The sequence below is a fragment of the Bactrocera tryoni genome, chromosome 1, assembly GCF_016617805.1.
Source record: "Bactrocera tryoni isolate S06 chromosome 1, CSIRO_BtryS06_freeze2, whole genome shotgun sequence".
Taxonomy (NCBI): domain Eukaryota; kingdom Metazoa; phylum Arthropoda; class Insecta; order Diptera; family Tephritidae; genus Bactrocera; species Bactrocera tryoni.
This window is the reverse complement of record NC_052499.1, coordinates 78476919-78499324: the sequence shown is the minus strand read 5'-3', so window position 1 is coordinate 78499324 and position 22406 is coordinate 78476919. Positions and strand designations below refer to the sequence as shown.

Here is a 22406-nt window from a genome sequence, read left to right as displayed (position 1 = left end):
ACGGCATAACGCAGCGATCCGGCGGGGACTACGTTTAACGGCGCGCAAAAAGCCGAAACAATTTCAGTCCCCATTGAGTAGTCGATGTGTGCAATTGTTAATTCGTTCCATCGTCCATTCGTGCAATTATTATTTAACTCGTTATTAGCTAGCCTGATTAACTCGCTGATTCTTACTTGGTTGTTAAATTATCAACAAAACGTGCCAAACAAGTCAGTCGCTTAGACGGAGTGTGTGACATAGTGCGTCCTGTTGGTGCAATAAGCAAAGCAGAGAGCTTCAGAAAAGAGTCTTAAGAAATAAACTGCAATTCGCAAATCGCAAAGAACCTGTCTGTCAGCCAGCATTTTTCGCTTACAACGATCATCGATTGCCTGACCGATACGCCAGTTGGTGTTTTACAGTTTTGGCGATTTTTGCTTTTCCTTTCATACGGCATTCGCTGGGGAGTTTTTCCTTTTTTTATTTCGGAACTACTGTAGGCGCCTTGCTTGTAAGCGCCTGTGTGTGTTTGTCAATACAAAAACAATTATTGTTTTTTACGATTCAATTTTTTGCAAGAAGGGCGATGAAAAGTTAATGTAATAAAATTGAAGAGAAATCTTTTGCACACAAGACCGATATCAAGAAGGAGCAACAGGTATCTAGAACAAAAACAGCGAAAGGACAGACGGCGTCCATAATCGGTAACACAGCCTTCGCTAATGAGCTTTAAATGAAAGTGTTCCTGCCGAACTGTCAGTATAGTCTTGAAGTGCTAGCTCAGGTGTCTGGTTGAGCTGCGGCCGAAGCAAAAGGCATTCATGTGCATTTAGACGCGATAAAGCGGAAACATTCAGATCGATAAAGCGATAGGGAAAAAGTGAAACTTAGTAAGCATATTGATTGCAATTGAATAATTCAAATCATTCTGTGAACTGCCAAAGTGTTTGAACTAGATTGAACTAGACAAAGTGTTTTAATTTGTGTTGGATCAGAGCGCCTAAGCGAGAAGAGTATACAAGCAATATAGAACGATCGTAAGAACCAAACTAAAAGGTAAGTCAGATTATTTACACATATATTTTTGGATTGAGTCTTAAGTCAAAAAAACTTAGTCTGAATTATAATATGAAAAGACTAAAGTCTAGTGTTTGTGTTAGTGTTAGCTCAGTCTCGATCTCGTTTGCAGCGAAAGGCTAGGTCGATCGGTACGCTCTCCTGCCATCTCTCTAACACTTGATTGACGATTTTCAAGCACCATATCCTTCACTTTATTAATATTTTCATCAGTTGAAAAAGTCGAAGGTCGTCCTGGCATGCTTTCAACGATCCCTCGACCATCTTTGAAGGCTTCATGAGATATATGTATGACCTATTAAAGAAAAGTTTTGATAATTTGGTTATGGAAATTTGATTTCTAATTCCACTAACACCGAGAGTACGGATTCTTAGCATTGTAACAGCAGCAACCGCAGCTCGTAGCTTCACTAAGATAATAGAATTTTTTGGATCCATATTTCGATTCGTTTTTCCTAAAGAATATACACTTGGCTTTTATAATATGATTCTAAGTCATGTACGTAGTTGATATCAAGCCTTTGACTGAGCTATTTAACGGCGAAATTAACTTATGTTGAAAAGCTAGTTTTTAACCTTAGAAATAAATGGCAATATAATCCTAAAAGAACATGAGTCTGGTAGCATTAAGTGGTCTTTGGCTTTCGAATATCAATTATAAACGAGTTAATTGAATATATGTATATAGATAATATGGTTAAAAGAATTGTTAAATGTAAGCCGATAGCAGTTGATAGGTGATTTCACTATACCATCCGATCAAATTTGACCCGGACTGCCAAGAGATTACAATTTCTTGTATTTCAATACAAATCTTTAATACCTACCTATATTATGTATCACATGGTGGGTGACCTCGCTATACCATGGGATCAAATTTGACCCGGACTGACAAAAAAAATTACAATATCACGTATTTCAATACAACTTTTTTTTATCGCCTTAAAAATGTGGGTATAGTTGATAGGCGACTTCACTATACCATCCGATCAAATTTGACCCGGACTGACAAAAAAAAACTATACTTTCATGTGTTTTAATAAAAATCTTTATTATGTTATTTATCAGTTGACAGGTGACTTCACTAAACCATTGGATCAAATTTGACCCGGACTGACAAAAAAATTACAATATCACGTATTTTAATACAAATCTTTATAATCGCCTTAAATATGAGCTATTGAGCCAAGGCAAGCATGACTAAATAATATATAATACAATTTTCCATACGCTTCAGTGACTTCAGAGAATTTTGGTATTAACAGTTTCGGCTCATTTTTGGAGCGCTAATTGCTCGATTGTTTCACAGTTTCGACGTCATATTAATAAACCAATATCTCATCAACAGTAATGATGCGTTTCATTAATATAGAGGCATCAGCATTGTTGTCAAACATCTGCTGCATCTCCTCAGGTCTTCTAATACAAGTTTACCCTTGACACGCTTCATACCCAATATATTAACCGAAATGCGTTGAGTCGGATCTATAAGGGATTTTCTGCTGTCGCTCTAATGCCAAATCGACGATTTTTATGCACTGTTTCTTTAACTTTTATTGTCAATACAATGCAATAACAATAGGTGAATGGACGACTGCCATGAGACAAGTTTTCGATGCCTTCGTGACTTTCACTGAGTATATTACATCACATACATCAGTCCGGTCAAATTTGGTCAGGTGGTAAATCTTGGGAGTGATATGATTATGTTGAGATGGTGAAGTTTTCAAATTTAAGTTTTAAATGAATAACTGTTTCCTTAAATAATCTAAATTTCACTTTGGCTCTGTTTCGAGCTTAGCAAAAGTAATTTATATGAATAGGTTAAGTAAGGTTAATCTGGTAGGCTAATAAGCTACGCATAGACCAGTTTTGGTGCTTTGAGATACCAGATGAAGCTTAGTTGCAAGGTCCACGAGAAGTAGGTAGTCAACCTTTAGGGTGCCTGAGCTTAACGCGAATTTTAACAGACTCTGCCCCCTCACTATCGATACCTCTTCTAGTGTATCATAGCGTAAGACCTCAGATGCTTATAGCATAGTCCTGCCAATGCAGGACAAGTGCACTAGATTTATCCATTGTTTTCCTGGTGACTTGCTTTAGACATTACCTGTAATCATCTCAATCTAATAACGGTTGGCTTGGGTATTCTTATACATATATACCTGCGTTTGAGTCCATCATCCCTGCATTTCTTTCGAAAAATTATTTTACAAGCATGTTATTCCGTTTTAACGTGTTTCGTGAAGTAAAAAAATCGTATTTCAATTCTTTAATTTTACGAGTATGATAGTAAAAATTGTTGTCTGAAGAATAGGAGAATGAAGAATACCTGTTCATAAATGAAATAGATAACTTAAATGAGAAATCTCTTCTAAGAATATATGCGACAACGCTGTCTTCCAAAATTGATAAGGCTTATACAATTCTATATGTATAATCTTTTAAGGCAGCGATTTCACATAAATGTTTCTTAGAAGATTTGTTAAAATTTCAACATTTCCGTTTCTGTACTTTTCGAAACAAAGCTTTCTGTCTGATTGACCTCACTAAGCCTTGAACTCTAAGAAAACCTGCAAATTAAGTAATTTTAAAACCTTTTGCCTACGAAACAGTTAACTCATTAAAATCATTATTTTGTTTCCTCAATTAAATGCTTTGATCCCTTATGGTATATCTGGTTTCATTTTATATTCTCATTTACAAAAGCAAAATCTTCCATTCACCATAAATCTTATACGCACTTAATTGACTAGTTCGGCAAAATTTTCCAGTTAAGCAGTTTGCCTTTTCTGTTCTTGTGTAACAACTTTCGAAATGCATCCCAAACAGAACATTCTAGATTATCCTTGAAGACGCACAGAAACAATAAAATGCGTTGGTTAATGACGAAATTCAGAAGAAACAACTAAACACACTCTAAAATAAAAGTGAAACTGTGACTAGCGACAAAAGAACACCAGGCCGATCATTAAGACGAGCAATGCCATTGGAATATTGGAGATAAAAAGCGAAATGAGCAGGAAATGCTGAAATTTAAAGTGATTCGAAAGTTGTTTCTCAACTGCAATAAATGTCGGCTGACACACCGGCGTTTAACCGCAGTGCCCACAACAAAAAATTGCAACAACAATTGTCAGCCTACAACTAAACTGCAATAAGGTGCAAAGCTTTGCGAGTGGCAACGCCAACTAAGATGCTGCAGAGATCAGGGTCACATTAACGGTCATCAGCCGGCCAGCATGCGGTCAGCATAAATTTCTTAATGCCGTTAATGAGGTAACGATTCGATACTCCTTTATACGCAAAAAATTTGTAATCATGCGCACACGAAAGGCAGTGAAGCCCTTGACTTTACAAGTTAACAAACTCCAGTCGAGATAATTGGTTGCTGCGGTCGCTGCAATGTCAAGTGCAAGGTTTGCCTGCGCATTTGGAGACTACGGCTAGGTCAATGCTGCTTGCCTGACCGGTTGTGCTGAAGAAATGAAACTTATAACAAATGATGCAGCTAGAAGTCATAAAGTTTAATCAGCTTAAGCCAATTTGAGTATAACTTGGCATCAGGTTCTCATTGCTTCTAGTATGCGGTTTGTGGGAGCTTATTTCACATCGCCTGAAGGAGGTTTTGTGGTATAAACGTCCGAGGCTTCCCGAAAAAAGTCAAAATTTTGCCTGCAAAGTAGAATTCTGCTTGCTATTATGTCAACGATACGAACTTATGGTATCAACCGCCTTTTCATGCTTCTCTCAACTGCAGATTTTTAGAACTTCTTAATTTCCTATTCACACCACCGGGAATCACCTTGAATTCAGATATCAGTTTTATAGAGCTTAAAAGCAAATAAAGGGTTTTTACATATTGTATCCACACATGTGTATCTTTAATGATCCCCTCTACGCCTTGATATGGCAAGTCTCAAATATATATTTTCATAAATCCACAAACTTGTCTGATCAATCAGTTTTTATGTAATTCATGTCTGATGTATGATGTCTGGCAAAAATTTGAAGCACCTTCATCAAAATTCATGTCAACAGTTTTTTTTTCTGCAACAGCAACAATTTGCATACTCATTTTTTATGATAGACACACGCTTGGAATAAGCTGTTGGGTTTTTAGGTAAAAACAATAAGTAGAAAATAAAAGTGCCGCCGAAAAAATGTACAAAATATATAATGTGCGAAGTCATAAACAAATTTTGGCAAAAAATTCTAAAAAAAAAATTATATAGATTTATGTGAAAGTGTAACAAGATAACGATTCTTTGGCGATTTTAAAAACCATGTTTGCAGCCGAGAACACAATAATTTAATCACTACAAATATAAACTTTTACTTTACTGATGGTTCTAATTAGCAAAACTCTAACATAATAAATAAATTTGGTATATGATCGCACAAGTTTCCGTGACGACTTCTGGTCGGCGTGTTCGAAGATTAAATTTCAATTTTTTAATTTATAATTTGCAAATTATTCGGCACCTCTTAGGGTTGTCCAATCTATGTCAATTCAATCAAAAAACGTTTATCTCGAAAACTTTTTAGGTATAAGTACATATATTTCGCATTTCGCTAGAACTAACTGTCACCGCATTCACTCAGATCAATTAACACCTAAATTGCCTCGTTGTCTTCGGTGTTCAAACAGACTCAATTATCATAGTATTTGACAGCTGTCTAAATAGTGTTCTGATTTTGCTAGTTAAAGCTATCGCGTGAATAAAATGTGCAATAACAAAATGGATGATCCTTTTTATTTCGCTCTCATTGCAATAATTAATATTCAGAGGATCAATTTCTTGCTTCTATTTTTTGTCAAATGCTTATTGCCCCAAATTGCTGAATTTTCTTAATTGCTCAATTAAGACGAGAAACTTCAAATTTAATGGAGAATGTTTTTATCATTCGAAAGAACATTTTTCGATATCTAGTATTTCTTGAAAATTATATCTTTTAAATATATTTTTCTTTCTTTAATATATTAAATATATTTTAATTAAATTATTAATTAAATTTTAATATATTAAATGTTGGCCGCGGCTTCGTCTTAGATGGTCCATCGGTTGAGTCTAATTGTCGATGACTCGTTCGAGCATTTCGACTGGTAACTGCCAATTGACACGCGTGATGTTTTGCTTTAGACTTTACATATCCCCGCAGGAATAAGTGGCCAGTAGAGCAATCTGAAACGTGAAATTTTCTGATCACCGAAGTGTTCTTTCAATAAATCCATTGATTAATGCAACATCGTGACGATCTCGATCTTGACACGACTCACGCGCGATCTGTGAAAAAAGATTATTGAAAGGAGTACCCCTACTTCAATAACCCATTATAAGATTTTCGAACTTGAAGTGATTATTTGATAAGTGTAATGTCTATTAAAAACTACTAAAATCGCAGTAAATCTATAACTACATACGTCAGAGACATTAAATTTTACCAACACGCCCACTTTTTGGTGAAATCCCATATCTCGTGTCCCGACTGACCGATTTCGACAAAATTTGGTACGTGACAGTACCTTTTCAGTACACAAATCAAGAAGCAATAAGTACAACGGATAAAGCTTTTTCACGAAAAATACTTTTATCTTTTGATCGAAAAGTATTCAAATCCAACCAAAACTGTTCAAGTCCCTAGATACTTAATCTTTGGACCCCAGCACCTATAGTTGACTTTTGATCGAAAATATCGATCCATGTATGAGACATACAATTGAACTTCAGGGATAATCCTTCTTTGACAATGGCATGACTGTGTGTCAAAAATGGATGGAAACGGACCAATACTTCCCATAGCCCCCATATATCTAATATAAAAATTTTCGAGCTTCCGGGTGACGTTGTACCGCATATATCGGCTAATATGTGAGTTATCTCAATATAAATCAGACAGCGTGTTTTATTCATAACAGTATATTTTTGTACCTAAAATAAAATTTGCCCCATATAACTATTACTATTCGAAATTCCAGCTGACTTTGCTCCATATGATTGGTGATTGTATGCGAGGAATCTTAATGAAAACCAGAGAGCATTCTTTTAGCATGTGGAATGATAATACTTAATTAACAGTCAATTCCTTTATACTATATACAATGATTTCCGCTTTCATAACAAACCTTATGCCGATTAAGTCGGTCAGTCCATGAGTTATACATATATTTTATTTGTATATATCAAATCGTTTGGATTTCGGTTGTCTGGTTGACATTTCACATCTTGAGGTATTTCCTTGTCTTTGATTCCTACAAGTTGCATGAGACTAATATGTTCGGTTGCACCCGAAATGAGCTCTTTCTTACTTGTAATTGTATTGTATTGCTTCACGTCTCGATACTCACCGATTGTGTAACGCTTCTATCGACAAACATTTTTTTTTTTCATTTTCTGTCCTTACTTTTGTGTTCAATTATCACAAGTTGAGTGCAGAAAGTCGTTAGTGATTTTTAGAAATCAATATGTGACATGTTGGAAATAAAAATAAATCATAGAAAAAAATTCGGGGTTGTTACCTGATTCACTGAAAATATATTTATCTGTGGCTTTGAATAATTCAACATTAAAAACTGAAACTAAAAAATTACAATATCTTCAAAAGCAACATGAATAAATTTACAAACCAGAAAAATATATTTTTTTTGGTGCACTACCCTCTTTACTACGGTGGGTATTTCCCAAGTAAGAATTTCAAATAAAAACCAAAATCAGTTATAAAAATAAGCCCCGTTTGTACAATTTCTAGAAAATAAATTACAAATAAAAGTGTAAATCTCTATAAAACTGCTAATTAATAAACGCATGCACGTAGCAGAAACGTGGTCGCCCCCTGTGCGAATAAATTTGCAGATAAAGACACATACTATATATAAATACATAAACACATACATACATATACATTATAAATCTGTATCTTTTTGCATTAGTAGTGCGTCTGCGTACGTGTGAAAGCGTGCAGGAATACGCAATGACGACATTAATCTTCAAGTCTACAGCCGCGGGGTGTGGATTATAGTATTTATGGTCATTGCACTAATAAAATATTTCTCATATAAGAATTAAAAAAGTCGTGAAGGCCATTAGGAAGAGTTAAACGTTAAAAGCTCTGGTATGCGTTTGTAATCTATGAACCCTGGACTAGGGAACTTTATTGGGCTATTACTTATAATTATATTATTTTAGGGGAATAGCGAACAGGTGTGACTTTTAAACTGGCTGTAAAACTGAAATTATAAAGGGTGATAGATTTCGAGGTTCTCTCTTTTTTTAAGAAAAAAAACAAAGAAACTTCAAATCAATATTTATTAATTATCATTCGAACGAATATTCTTTAGCATTTATTTTTTTTTAAGATTATTTTTTTCAAATGTTGACCGCGGCTACATCTCAGATGGTCCAATCGTTGAGTTCAATTTTCGATGACTCGTTCGAGCATTACGACTTGTAACTGGCGAATGACAAGCGATATTGTCTACAGGCTTTACATTTCACGACAGGAAAAAGTCTAATGGTGTGATATCACACGTTCTTGGGGGCCAATCGACACCTGAACTACAAAACAACGCTCGATATTAAATTTACTAAATTTTAATGATTACGATTCAGTTTGTTTTTGTACAAAATTTTAAGCTGCTGCTCTCAAATACGTATATAACCAAGTTGAACCGAAATTCAAATCAATTCTCAAACTTCCAAATGCGTACTTTATACTATTTCATTTCTTTTTTCTTCTCTTATAAATCTGAAAAATGAAATTACGTTATTTTGCATTTCATTTTAGCTGACGACATGTAGGTCTAGGTTCCACCACATCAAAAGAAAATTTCGTGAATGAACATCCATTCTCTATCAAAATTCTCAAATTGCTTTTGTGCGCGATTTTGTAAATTAGAAAGATCAACAAGCGAGTAGCCAAATCCGGCAACTTTTCGTGGAATACAAATACTTGTACAGTTGACTGTTATCTTTTTTTTAGAATACCGGACAATCGCTTACTACATATATATTAAATACATGCGGATGTATAACGGTGGTAAACATTAAAGTCAAAGTTTTCGGAAAAAAATTACTCTGAAAGTTTAAGTCACAGCAGAAATTGGGTTTTTGCACGTGTCTTTATTTTAAACACTTTCACACTTTTAATAAAAATTTTTAAAACTTATATAAAGCAAACTTTTAATTAATTATAATGTTATTTTTATTAATAAAAAGCGCCAAATGCTCTTTATGTACTTCACAAAGTTAGACTAGTTCCTCTAATTAATGTTTTCTAAAACGCATTAGTGGAATGGAATGAACTTTTTCGAGACTAGCGAATAAATGAAGTTTGATAATTTGTCTGCTAAAAAAAAGTACAAGAGTAATTCTAAAAAAACATAAATATTTGGAAAATATATTTTTATTATGCGATAAATGATTTCGAATTTCTTAATATTGTCTTAGCAAACATCGAATTGTTTTTTGTTTTTGAAAACTCCTTGAGATGTACCTCTATTGTTAATAACATGACTACATACGTATAGGCGAAAGTTTAATGAACTGCTGAAGTAATAATGTGGTTTTCGTCTCCACTAATTTATTGGTTTAAGACATTACTAACAAGGTCTACATTTTACTTAATTGTCGACCAAGGGGTTACGTCAAAACGATCTTCGCTGTTTTTTAAAACTCCCATTCGGGCAAAAATTCCTGAAAATTGTGTCAAAAGTGTACAAGATATAGGGCGAAAATGGGTTTTTTTTATGGCTTTTAATAAGATGTCTTGTAAATTTACTATCAATTTCCTCAAAAACCGTATTGTGAGAATTTTGGAACTTTAGAATTTGCGTGGCCTTCCTAAATTTTATATACTTAATATCGAAGATATTTAGGTAGGTAGATAAAGGGGGGCGGCAGAACATCCTTGGCCCCGGGCGCCAGAAGTTGTAGCTACGCCACTGCTACCTTCTTTAATGTATCTGCCGGGTAATAGTCGAAGGAATAAAACCTTTGACAATAATTTCGATTTTTAAGCAATTCTTAAACCAAAGTTTTTTTCCCCGGTAAAATTGGCACAGCTATGTTTCCAATTGTAACGCACACGCCATATATCAGTTGTTTGCCAACACGCCCACAGGCATCATAATGCACCGCATTTTAAGCAATTGCGTAGTTACCCAGTCAGCCAGTTTGAACAAACTTTCGTTTGAAGATTTCGATTATTTTGTTTATGAACAGGAAACAAACAAACATTTTTTTATGCGAACTTTATATTTCTCCTCAGATCATACCTACTCAGTTAAATAGAGTTGTTTATGCAATTAAATAAATTATCACAGCCGAGTGTAAATCTTCCATTTTTAGCCGCGCGATAAAATCAGAGAATTTATTAATTGCCTATGAAATTTGCAACTGCTCAGCATAGCAGAACAGCTGCAGCAGCAACTACAACTACAACAACTTGCCGACTCGTACTCGTTCTAGTATAATAATTACTCAAAAGTCGTATTGGTAATGCGCATTTGTAATGGCTGGAAAGGTTTTCAACAGCGCGAAAATGTATTATATGTATATAGGAGGGCGCGTTTAAATACTTCTCGTACAAGTTTGTTGTTTATTCGCTTATTTCGTTTTTTTTATTATTACTTTGTGCATTTAATACTCGTACTTACGCGCATACTAGTTTTTGAGTTCAAAGTCCTGCCTGCTTAAGGCGGATGTGCAAACACTTATTAAAAATTGTTGTTTTTTTGTTTGCGCAACAGCAAAGTTAGCGTAAATTTTGTCACCTTTTATTTTTTTCGAAAATTGTGCCCATAATTGCACCTAATTGCGAACTATTTTAATTGAAAGGAGCGATTATAAAAATATTGTGTACAAATGCTTCAATAGTGTCAGTTGAGAGTATGTTATATCCCTACGATACGCCAATGCTTGAAGTATTGAAGTATTTTAGCCAATAGAACATGTAACTGGTATAATTCTAACAGATTGGCATAATCAAACATTAGTTGAACAACATGCGGCTATGTTTTTTTGACATATTTTAACGTATTGAATTAAATTGGCCAACATTCTTTTTATTTTCGAGGAGAAGGAGCTGAGCTTATGCTAGTTATTATATCAAGAAACTGTATAACATCGTCGGAACGATTTCATTGTAAGATCGAAACATTTTTTCGTGGTTTTATGTTTACACCAATTCATCGGCTGCCAATCAAGAAAAATTTATCAGTATTGATTAGAAACTGTGAGAAGGTGAGAAGACAGTAAGCTTCAAGTTTATATTATTTAAGTAAAAAATATTGCTTTAATTTGTCAAAAAATTTTACTGAGAATTTTAGAATAAAATTTATGTTTAAAACCTTTAATATAAAATAAGAATGTAGCCAGTTCAAATTGTTAGCTACAAAAGTCTATAGAGATAAAGCGGCACCAGTAATACTCCTAATTCACTAAACAGATCAAATTTGAAAATACCATATATGTATATTACCAGTAGCAAAAATCGCGTTTAAAACAAGTAAAGAAGAGCTAAGTTCGGGTACAACCGCACTCTTCATACTCTTGAGATATATTTTGTGATATATGCGGTATAACGGTTACTACAGTTAAAATAGGTGAATTCGAAAATCTTTATATTAGGTATATGGGGTCCAGGGATTCAACACATTTGGAATACTCAGATGTATTCCGACCGATATTTTTGGTAAACCTCCGCTATAAACACTGGGGTCAACAGAGATGCCTAGAGATGCTAGGGGCTTGAACAGATTCGATTCGATTTGCACAATTCTTAGTAAGAGGGTAACATAATTAAAGATACTTTTTATACTCTCGCAACAAAGTTGCTAAAAAGAATATTATAGTTTTGTTCACATAACGGTTGTTTGTAAGTCCTAAAACTAAAAGAGTCAGATATAGGGTTATATATACCAAAGTGATCAGGGTGACGAGTAGAATTGAAATCCGGATGTCTGTCTGTCCGTCCGTCCGTCTGTCCGTTCGTCCATGCAAGCTGTAACTTGAGTAAAAATTGAGATATCATGATGAAACTTGGAACTTGGTTAAGTTCGAAGATGGGCAAAATCGGCCCACTGCCACGCCTACAAAATGGCGAAATCCGAAAACCTATAAAGTGTCATAACTAAGCCATAAATAAAGATATTAAAGTGAAATTTGGCACAAAGGATCGCATTAGGAAGGGACATACTTGAACGTAATTTTTTTTGAAAAGTGGGAGTGGCCCCGCCCCCTACTAAGTTTTTTGTACATATCTCGGAAACTACTATAGCTATGTCAACCAAATTCTATAGACTCGTTTCCTTCAGGCATTTCCATATACACTTCAAAAATGGAAGAAATCGGATAATAACCACGCCCACCTCCTATACAAAGGTTATGCTGAAAATCACTAAAAGTGCGTTAACCGACTAACAAAAAACGTCAGAAACACTAAATTTTACGGAAGAAATGGCAGAAGGAAGTTGCATCCAGGCTTTTTTTTAAATTGAAAATGGGCGTGGTGTCGCCCACTTATGGACCAAAAACCATATCTCAGGAACTACTTCACCGATTTCAATGAAATTCGGTATATAATATTTTCTTAACACCCTGATGACATGTACGAAATATGGGTGAAATCGGTTCACAACCACGCCTTCTTCCAATATAACGCTATTTTGAATTCCATCTGTTGCCTTCTCTGTATAATACGAGTATATACATTAGGAACCAATGATGATAGCGGAATAAAACTTTACACAAATACGGTATTTGAAAAATATGTAAATGACGGATAATGAAATCTCGATTATCACTTTATCATGCGAGAGTATAAAATGGTGACACCCGAACTTAGCCCTCCCTTACTTGTTTTTACAAAATTTTATCTCGTTATAATATATTAATTGCTTCTTGATTTGTCTACTAAAAAGTGAAAGACTCAAATGAAATTTAAAATTGTGTTATATGAGAAGTAGGCGTGATTCTAGCACAATATTTCACCCTGTAACATAGGAGTGTCAGAGGAATGTTATGCACCGAAATATGGTTGTAATCGGCCGAGCAGGCGCCGAGATGTGTGATTTTACTTAATAGTGGACGGTGCCACATTCATTGTCCAATTTTGACCCCGGCTTTTTTAAAACTTCTTTAAAGTCCTCTCATGCCATCTCTGGGGTTAAAGTTAATGTCTCTGGCGTATTTAGTTATAGATTTAAAGCGCTTTTAATAGTTTTTAATAGTTCCGTCATATGGAAAGTAGGCAGTGCTATCATCCATTTTCACACTTTCGGTAGGAGTTCTTATAATATTTGGAGCAAATTTGTTTTTTGTAGCTTTAATAATTTAAGAGATATAGGCATTAAACCTATTAGAGGGCAGGGCCACGCCCCCTTTTTTAAAAATTTTAGTGCACAGGTGTCCCATTCTACCCCTGTGCCACAGATCTACATACATATATCTTAATTTATTGCTTAGTTATGACACTTTTTAGGTTTTAGCTTAATGGCGTTTTGTGGGCGTCGCAGTTGTCCGATTACATCCATCTACAAACTCGGACAGACAGACAGTTACCACGATCTTAACTCGTATTATCACCCCGATCGTTTATACATATACTATATAATCTTAAATCTAACTAACTTTTAGGTGATACAAGCAACCGTTAGGTGAAAAAGCTATTGTAATATGAGGCATCATGTTGCAAGAGATATAGTTATATATAATAACACTTTACATGCTTCTTCGTTCACGATTTTGTGTAAAATTACTTCAGACACAACGCGATTCTCGGAATATTATTTAATCTTCCTGAACCGGGGAAGTACCAAATATCGCTGCCTGGTAAATGAATTGAAGTTGAAATAATTGCTTTGGATTCTCCGACTGCGCAGCAATCGAATAATTATCGAACCAAACGGATCGAATATCAGCGGCAATCAATAATTTCATGAAATCGTTGTTATTGTCACGAATTTTCAATTTATAATTTCTTTAATAATATGAAAATATTACATGAGAACATATCGCAATTTATCAAATTACATTTGATTCACGTTCAAACTATACAAACAAACTACATCAAGTCTGATAGTAATGCAGATTACGACACTTTCGGATTGTTGCTATTTTGTAGTGCATTTGCCAGCAAATATCTCAGTTTATGACGTCATAATCGAGTAGAGGGCAGACATTGTTAACTTTGGTATGAAATTTGCACAACTTCACTATGTTGCCTCTACCTATTCTTTTGTTTTTGCTGTCTTACAGCTACACACATATTGATAACAAAGTTATTACCCATCGAAAACTGTCACTTGAAATATTTAACTAACAAATTTACGAAATCAATCAGCTTTATTTGTATTTACCAAATTTTGTAAAAACAAACAATCACAGAAAGCAGATGAAAACGTTTCGTTAAACCACAGCAATGACGTTAGTGAGAACAATACGAATGCGCAGCTGTAAATCTGTTAATAAATCCGCATAGCATATACTATGAGACATATTACAATATGTGCGCATGCGCATTCAGTCGATTACATCTTCACTTGCCACAACCAAAAAGATGAAAAAGCGACGAGCGTCAGCCGCCATTAACTGCCAGTGCGACAATGCCAATGACATTGGCATCGTCTAACAAAGTGACGAAATGCAAAGGCTAACAAGCCCACACATTTGCCAGCGTCGAATGCTTTGATCTTTCCTCATATGTTTCGGAACAAGTTTTTTCTTTATATTTATCTAAAAAATATATTATTTTTGTTGTTGCTATCAAAGCATGACTGCATACGCGACTTCGATATAATTTGCTGCCCTCAACTCGCAGAGTTGTGCTTTTTGTTAGCATGAACTTGAACAAGGTTGGTCCAAAGTGGACTTTATTATGCATGACACTTGCTCGTAGCGCTTGAAAATCGTAAAATGTTTGTTGTTAATAAAAAACAAACAACAACAATGAATAAACAAAGTACCTTTGATTGCGTTGTTCCTTCATGTTTGAAAAAAACAAGCAAATATGCTACACAGATGGCAGGATTTTACGACGCGTCGAGACAAATGTCCATAAAATCAGTGAGTAAATGGTCAGCTATGCAAATACAATGACAATGAGGTTAACGAAGAACAGCAGTGAGGTACATATAGTACAATTTACATTTATTTTATTTACATCGGCGGCTTTAAGTTATAGCTTATAGCAAGCGATATGGTTAGAACGCTTGGCATTTGAGTTGTTCAAAGCGGATAAACAGGTGAACAGTTCGGACGACTTGGAGTTTCTTCGTGTACTCAAGTTGTATGCGGTTGGAAATAGAAAATGTTTCGTACTTAGATATACAAGTAGATCATTATTCTCTATAGAAATTTGAGAAATACACGAGTTGAGTGGTTATAAATCTATGATTTGCTAGAAAGCTTTTACTCAGAGCTTTCGCTATGAAATATATTTTATTTTTATAATTCGTCTAATAAAGAATGTAAAAAGCTTGTTTAACATTTTATTTTGCGGCCTTAAAATGTTTGCCTTGCTGCAAAGCTTTCACTCAGAGCTTTCGCTGTGATGGATTATTACTTTTCCTAATTCATCTAATAAAGGCTGAAAAAGTTTGTTTAACATTTCATTTTGTGGCCTTAAAATTTTTGAGTTGCTGCAAAGCTTTCACTCAGAACTTTCGTTATGAAGGATGTTTACTTTTCCTAATTCATCTAATAAAGGATGTAAAAGTGTTTTTAACATTTTATTTCGCGGCCTTAAAACTTTTGGCATACTTCAAAGCTTTCACTCAGAGCTTTCGCTGTGATGTACTTTTACTTTTCCTAATTCAAAAGTTTGTTTAACATTCTATTTTGTGGCCTTAAAGTTTTTGATTTGCTGCAAAGCTTTCACTTAGAACTTTCACTTTGAATGATTTTTATTTTCCCTAATTCATCTAATAAAGGAGATAAAACTGTTTTTAACATTTTATTTTGCAGCATTAAAATTTTTGACAAGCTTCAAGGCGTTCACTCAGAGCTTTCCCTTTGAAAGCTTTTTGATTGTACAGTGAAAACTGAAGCATGTCCTTAAGCTTTGGACCCCTTTTGATACATTTGAGATTTTTACAAAAAGCTTTGCAATTCGAAATATTAATTGGTACTAGAGTGATTACTGTCTAGGTCACTTTTATGGCTATTAGTTGCCTTCCATGGGATTAGAAAACTGCGATCATTATAATTTCACTACATCCTTCAACTGTGTGCCTTGGAACCACTTGCCGCATTCAACTAGTTGTAAAAAGTGCATCACACCATGTGACTTAGCAGGTGAATAACACTGTCGTGGTAAGATAAATAAATAAATGCTCGTATTTTAACTGTAGTCAGCAGCTGATGTACGAGTATGTATTGGCCGGTTTGATGGTCTGGTAATTGTGACAAAGATGTCATCGTTAAAATAATAAAGTGCAAATGAAGTTAAATAAAAGTAGTAAATAATTAAGAGAGCCAGAGCAAGCGCAGGTAGCGCGTGCAACGTGTCTGGCATGACAATGTGCAAAAATTAGCTGCAAAAATTATAATGTGCGAAGTAATGATGCGGCATATATGGACAGTAAATATACATATATACAATACGTTATATGTATATGTCTGATGGCGAGGGGCACGAAGACCTGGGTAGTAATATATTTACACACGAGCGCTGTGCAACCGTGAGGTGGCGATTTCGCCTGCTGAAATCCACCTCACAAGCTTTTGGTTCGGGCTGGGTCTGAAGGGATGTGGTGGTAGCATGTGATTGTCGTTAAATCAGTGAAGTCCATTCTGTATGCAGAATTTGTTTAAACAGCTGAGTGAATCAGAAGTAATGCCGCGTTTGTTGAGTATTTCTGTAGAATGAAAATTGATTAAAAATAAAAATATTTGTGCTTTTTTTGAACCATAATAAAGTCGTGTGTCAATAAAAAATGTACTGAACAAAGTAATGTATGTCTTCTGACGAACATTTCGGAAATTTTTACACGATTTAAATTGTTCCTTCGACAAGCAATCAAATTAAGTTAACAAATGAGCAATTTGCATAATAAATTTTTATTCCAACAAAAGAATAAGAAATATAAAAACAACTTTTAATTGAATTGTAAATGAAAGAATTTTAATACTCTATAGTAATGACTGTATTCATCTGCAGCGTTTTTGAGCGTATTGGGTATTCGGTAATTATAATACAGAGGCAGGTAGCTCACATTTGTTTCGTAGTATCTACCCTTTCTTACTAGAAACATATGGATATCAAACTATGTTAGATGGCTCATCTAGAGTTCGCACGTATGTAGTCCTTTGTGAAGCCATGTAAAATATATAACTCCTGCGTTCGATCTCATAAACTAGCAAAACGCTTAGTAGCCAAAAAATATTTGCGCAGGCACCTCATCTTAGTCTATACAGCTTCTGCAGATGGCGTCTGGTGAGATTCCCAGCCTTACAGCGTCGACGTCAAAAGAGCAATGGCTTGTTAAAAGCTCAATAACTAGGGAGAGGCTATCCTTACCGAGGGCAAACAGATCACAAGATCTCTTGCGATCGATCTTGATCCGAAAAACTTTTGTGACAGCGCTTGTACCGATGGTGGCCCAGCGCTAGCTAAGCTTCGGCGAATCCCAGCTATCGGGTAGTAGGAAGCAATAGGATGCGGGAGCACCAACCCGTTCTACCCATTTTACCGATGGCAGCTCTAGGTTGCCTTTCCTTGCTTTATCAGGTTTAACAAATTCCTGCGATTCCGCTGTGGCTTGACACCCATACCAGTCTTGTCACAAAGACACTCAATGCTATTGACAGCGAGGTTACGCACTCCTTGACCAACCCTGAAGGCACTGTTAATGAGTTCGAGGCTAATATCGCCGCCCTGCTTTCTGAGTGGATGATCACTTCTCTGAAGTAGACTGCACTCCGAAGAAATAAATCTTTTGCTACCTTAACCTTAGTTTGAAAAACACTACAGTACTCAGAAAGTCTGAAGCTGGAGTTGATAGAGAGCTTCTGACAGTTAAACCCTCCACCAAGTTTCCCCTCAAGCTTTGACCCATCCATAAAGAAGCTGACAATGGCTTCTTCCCACCCACAACTCTCTCGCGGGCATATGGGTAGAGCAGGAGCCAGAGTTCGGTTTGGTGACTGCATGATTCAAGTGACCCGGTATGAAGTCAAAGTTTGCGAAGATTTTCGAGTGTTCAGACACGTGTTCTTTTAGGAACCCAGAAACTCTGAGTGTGATCTTCTTCACTCTTCTTCGGTAGCAGCACTTCTTTTTAAAAAGAAAATTCAAAAATTAGATTATTATTATTTTTTAATTGAGTATCGATTACCCTAAGAGGTCAAAAGTGCAGCGAAATGAAGTGTGAGTCAATCAATAAGACAATTAGTGATTTAAGCTGAATATTTAAGTAAATTACCGCAAAAAAATATCTATAAATCCCAAGTATTAATTATAAAATGTGAAACATTGCATTTATATTCCAACATTGGAGGTTAATAGCTGAATTTGCATATACTCGTATCACGCAATGTAATATCGCCGACACTTCCCATAGGAAGCGATTTTAATTTTATAACAATTAATGAAATGAAATGCCAACATTTTATGTATAAATAATAGAAAGTGGAACACGTGAGTGTATGCGTGTGGGGCACTCCCACAAAGTTTAACACTCACGTCGATTCAATTAAGTGCCTGTCAGTCAGATTTTAATCCGACTTCGTCTTAATTACAATTTTCCTGCGACAATCAAGTAATAATAATTATACAGAAGCATAAAAAGCACACACAATGGCAGCAAGCCAACTAACAAGATCAGTGGCAACTGAGGATAAACGCCAATCAACAACTGTCAGTGTTGACGCTAACACTTAAGGTGAATAAGGCTATTGGCTTGTCAAACACTAATTATTCAATTTTAGACGCACTAATGCGTGAATTACAATAGTGTTTTGTAAAATAATGAAGTTATTAATATGTTTTTTTTTGTTTTTTTAAATTATGTATGTAGATTTATAGATATTTCGAAAACTTTGAACGTGAACTCGAAAAGGGCTCCATTAGAATTGAATGCATTCTTTTCAACTAGTAGTAGCTTGGGTTACCAGGACTGACCGGATATTTAATGCTGGTACCACGGTAGCCGGAGTCCTTGAAGTTCGCTTCAACCAACTCACGAGGCATGGCCCAACGGGGAGTATCGTGGTTTGTAGTTTAATATCTGAATGCGGGAAGAACTGATCTTTTGTCAGTTTAATATGGAGTTGCATTGCAAATGGATGCCGGGCCCATATTCAGGTTTCAGGTGTGTTTATCCTACCAAGGTAGTTAGTGTTTCCATTCTACACTGCCAATTGGTACTAAAAAATGCCTGGTACTTCCAGGGCGCGCCTTCAATGGTTGTTTTTATCCGCTGTACTTGTGAACATCTAATAGCTGTTCTCAGGACGTAAATTACAACGGGCGTTGTCCTCCATTATAACCTGATAAATACATCTAAAAAAGACGTGTGGAAACCTCGAGTCGATGGGTCTAGTCGTTTCGGAGAAATTTTCTTCACCGTGTCGGGAGCAACTTTTTTTATAATTTATTCAAAGAGGATTGAGAACGCGTTGACGACGAACAGTCCAGGACGGCCATCAACATCAACAGATGATCAATACGTCAATAAAACAAAAGAATTCGTGCTTGAGAATTAATGATTAATGGTTAGATATTTAACTCTTATCTTTTGAATATGGGAGGAATCAATTAAAATCATTTTGAAAGATCATTTGGGCCTTAGAAAAGTGAAAGCATGATTGATTCCAAAATCACCAAATTTTTTCGAAAATCAGAGTCGCGTTAATGTCTATAAAACAATGCTTTCCGACTACCAGGGTGTCATGAAACGTATTTTTACTGGCGATGAGTCTTGGATTTATGCTTACGACCCGGAAACATACACTCAATTGGTCGAATATGGTGGCAAAGGTGAGCCGAAGCCGAAAAAACCACATCAGCACAGGTCAAAATTCATGGTAATGTTGAATGTTTTATTCGATTATCAGAGGTGCGATGCACTCCGACTTCCTTCCGACCGGCCAACTGTCAACAAAGAACACTGTTCGAGTGATATGCGTGGTTTCGCGAAGCTCTTTGCCAAAATAGGCCAGAAACTCTTGGTTTTAGCACCACGATAATGCACCGTCGCGTACTGCATTGACTTCTCGTGAGTTTTTCGCCAAATTTTCAACCAATATCGTGCCGCAAAAGTCTTAATCTGACCTAGCTCCGTGCGACTTCTGGATATTCATCAAACTCAAACAACTGCTCTGGGAAAACCGTATTGAGTCATTTGAAGACACTAAACGTAAATCGCTACGCGCATTGAATCCTAATCCGGAAATTGACTTTAGTAGATGTTTCGAGGATTGATAAAAACGTTGGCGTTGGTGTATTTGAGCCAAGGGATTTACTTTGAGTGAAATTATTACAAAGTCTTACTATTTTTTGCTCATAATAGTACATATGGTTTGTAAAAAATACGCTATTTCGAATTGCGTTAATTGAAATTTCCTTTTCCATGAATTATTCAAAGAAATATTTATTTTTATTATATTTTATGTTTATTTCGAAGATGAATATTGATTTAAATATTTTATTAATTATTAATTTACGTAAAGCACATATTTACAAAAAACAATAAATATTTTGAAGCTGTGTATGAATGAATTACGCGCAAGTTCAGATATTTTTGAACCACATAACATTTATTTATGGATAGTCATCTAGGCAACGACTCTTACTTCACAAGAAAATCCAATTTGTCTATTAGCACATGTATTTAACATTAATATGCGAAAAATCAGAAAAAAGATAATAATAATAAAAGTAATAATAAATGCGCATGTGTAAGACACGTTTCATGGAGAAGCAGCAGTTAAAAAAAAGCAATAAAAAACGATCCGACTGAAATATAGCAATTTTATTTAAATTATAAGTGTAAAAAAAATAATTAAGTTTATGAAGTTGGCGTTTTCTTATAGCCAACAGCAGAGAAGGATTTTTTTATTAAAAACGATTTTTAATAAAAAATATTTTTGCAACAGCAAAAAATGATCTTTTTATAAAAAAAAATTAAAAAAAAATAGTCTTGCAACAGTAAAGAAATTGAAGACATTTTTATTTAAACAATTTTTTTATAAAAAATATTTTTACAAAAACAAAAAAGGCCTTTTTTATTAAAACACATTTTTTTGTAATACTTTTGCAATAGCAGTGAAGTAATCTTTTTAAAAACAATTTTTTTATAAAAATATTTATGCAACAGCAGTGAAGAAAAAAGATAATAATAAAAGTAATAATAAATGCGCATGTACAATATCACACGTTTCGTGGAGAAGCAGACCCATTAAAATTATAGAAATTTTATTTAAATTAATGGTATAAACAAATTATAAAAAAATAATTAATTTTATAAAGGTAGCGCTTTCTTATACCCTGCAGCAGAGAAGGAATTTTTTTCTAAACTATCTTTTATTTAAATTTTGTATATTTTTTTTAATATCTTTGCAACAACAGGGAAAGAATTTTTTTATTGAAAACAATTTTTTTTATAAAAATATTTTTGCAACAGCAGGGAAAGAATTTTTTCTATTAAAAACAATTTCTTTATAAAAACAGTTTTTTATTAAACACAATTTTTGTATAAAATATTTTGTTGCAGAGAAAATTTTTTTTTATTAAAAGCAATTTTTTTTTTTAAATATTTTTGCAACAGCAAAAATGGAATTTTTTTTATAAAAAACAATGTTTTTATAAAGAAACATTTTTTTTACTAAAAACAATTTTTTTTATAAAAATATTTTTGCAAAGAATTTTTTTATTAAAAACATTTTTTACAAAAATATGTTTGCATTATAAAAATCATTTTTTAATTACAATGAATTAAATTCAAACTTAATCAAAGCTTGCTGCACGGTTATTCCCAGCTAAACACGTCGTTGCCACATTCATCATTCTGGCATTATTTGATTAAAAACCGCTTGCATGACACTTGGTTATTATTCTTTTGCAATTTTTTTATCCCTAACTTTTTTCACTTCTTAAGCGCATAAAAGCCGCAGGGGGCCGGCTTTAATCAACAAGTTCCCGCCAATAATTATAAATGTGAATTTTCATTGGTCTTGTCTTAATTAAAACAGATGAGTGTTATTAAATGCTGAATTCATAAAGCGACAATTAATATTGGAAAAATTCTGAGGTGTGCCGCAAGCGATTATAGGAAATGCTTGCTCGATAATGAAATATTGCACTTTTACAGCGGCCGCCGTGTTTGCTATAAAAATCGTATATTAATG

General features: G+C 34.6%; 1 protein-coding gene across 2 annotated transcripts in view; it reads left to right on the top strand.

The window, feature by feature from the left end:
* The first annotated feature begins 72 nt into the window (after nucleotides 1-72).
* The window catches only part of LOC120768081 (elongation of very long chain fatty acids protein AAEL008004), a 142396-nt gene continuing 120062 nt past the window's right edge, over nucleotides 73-22406 (top strand). For both annotated transcript variants that reach the window (XM_040094670.1, XM_040094613.1), the window contains exon 1: nucleotides 73-1038. The gene's annotated coding sequence lies outside the window, so the exon portion shown is untranslated. The remainder of the gene's footprint in view (nucleotides 1039-22406) is intronic.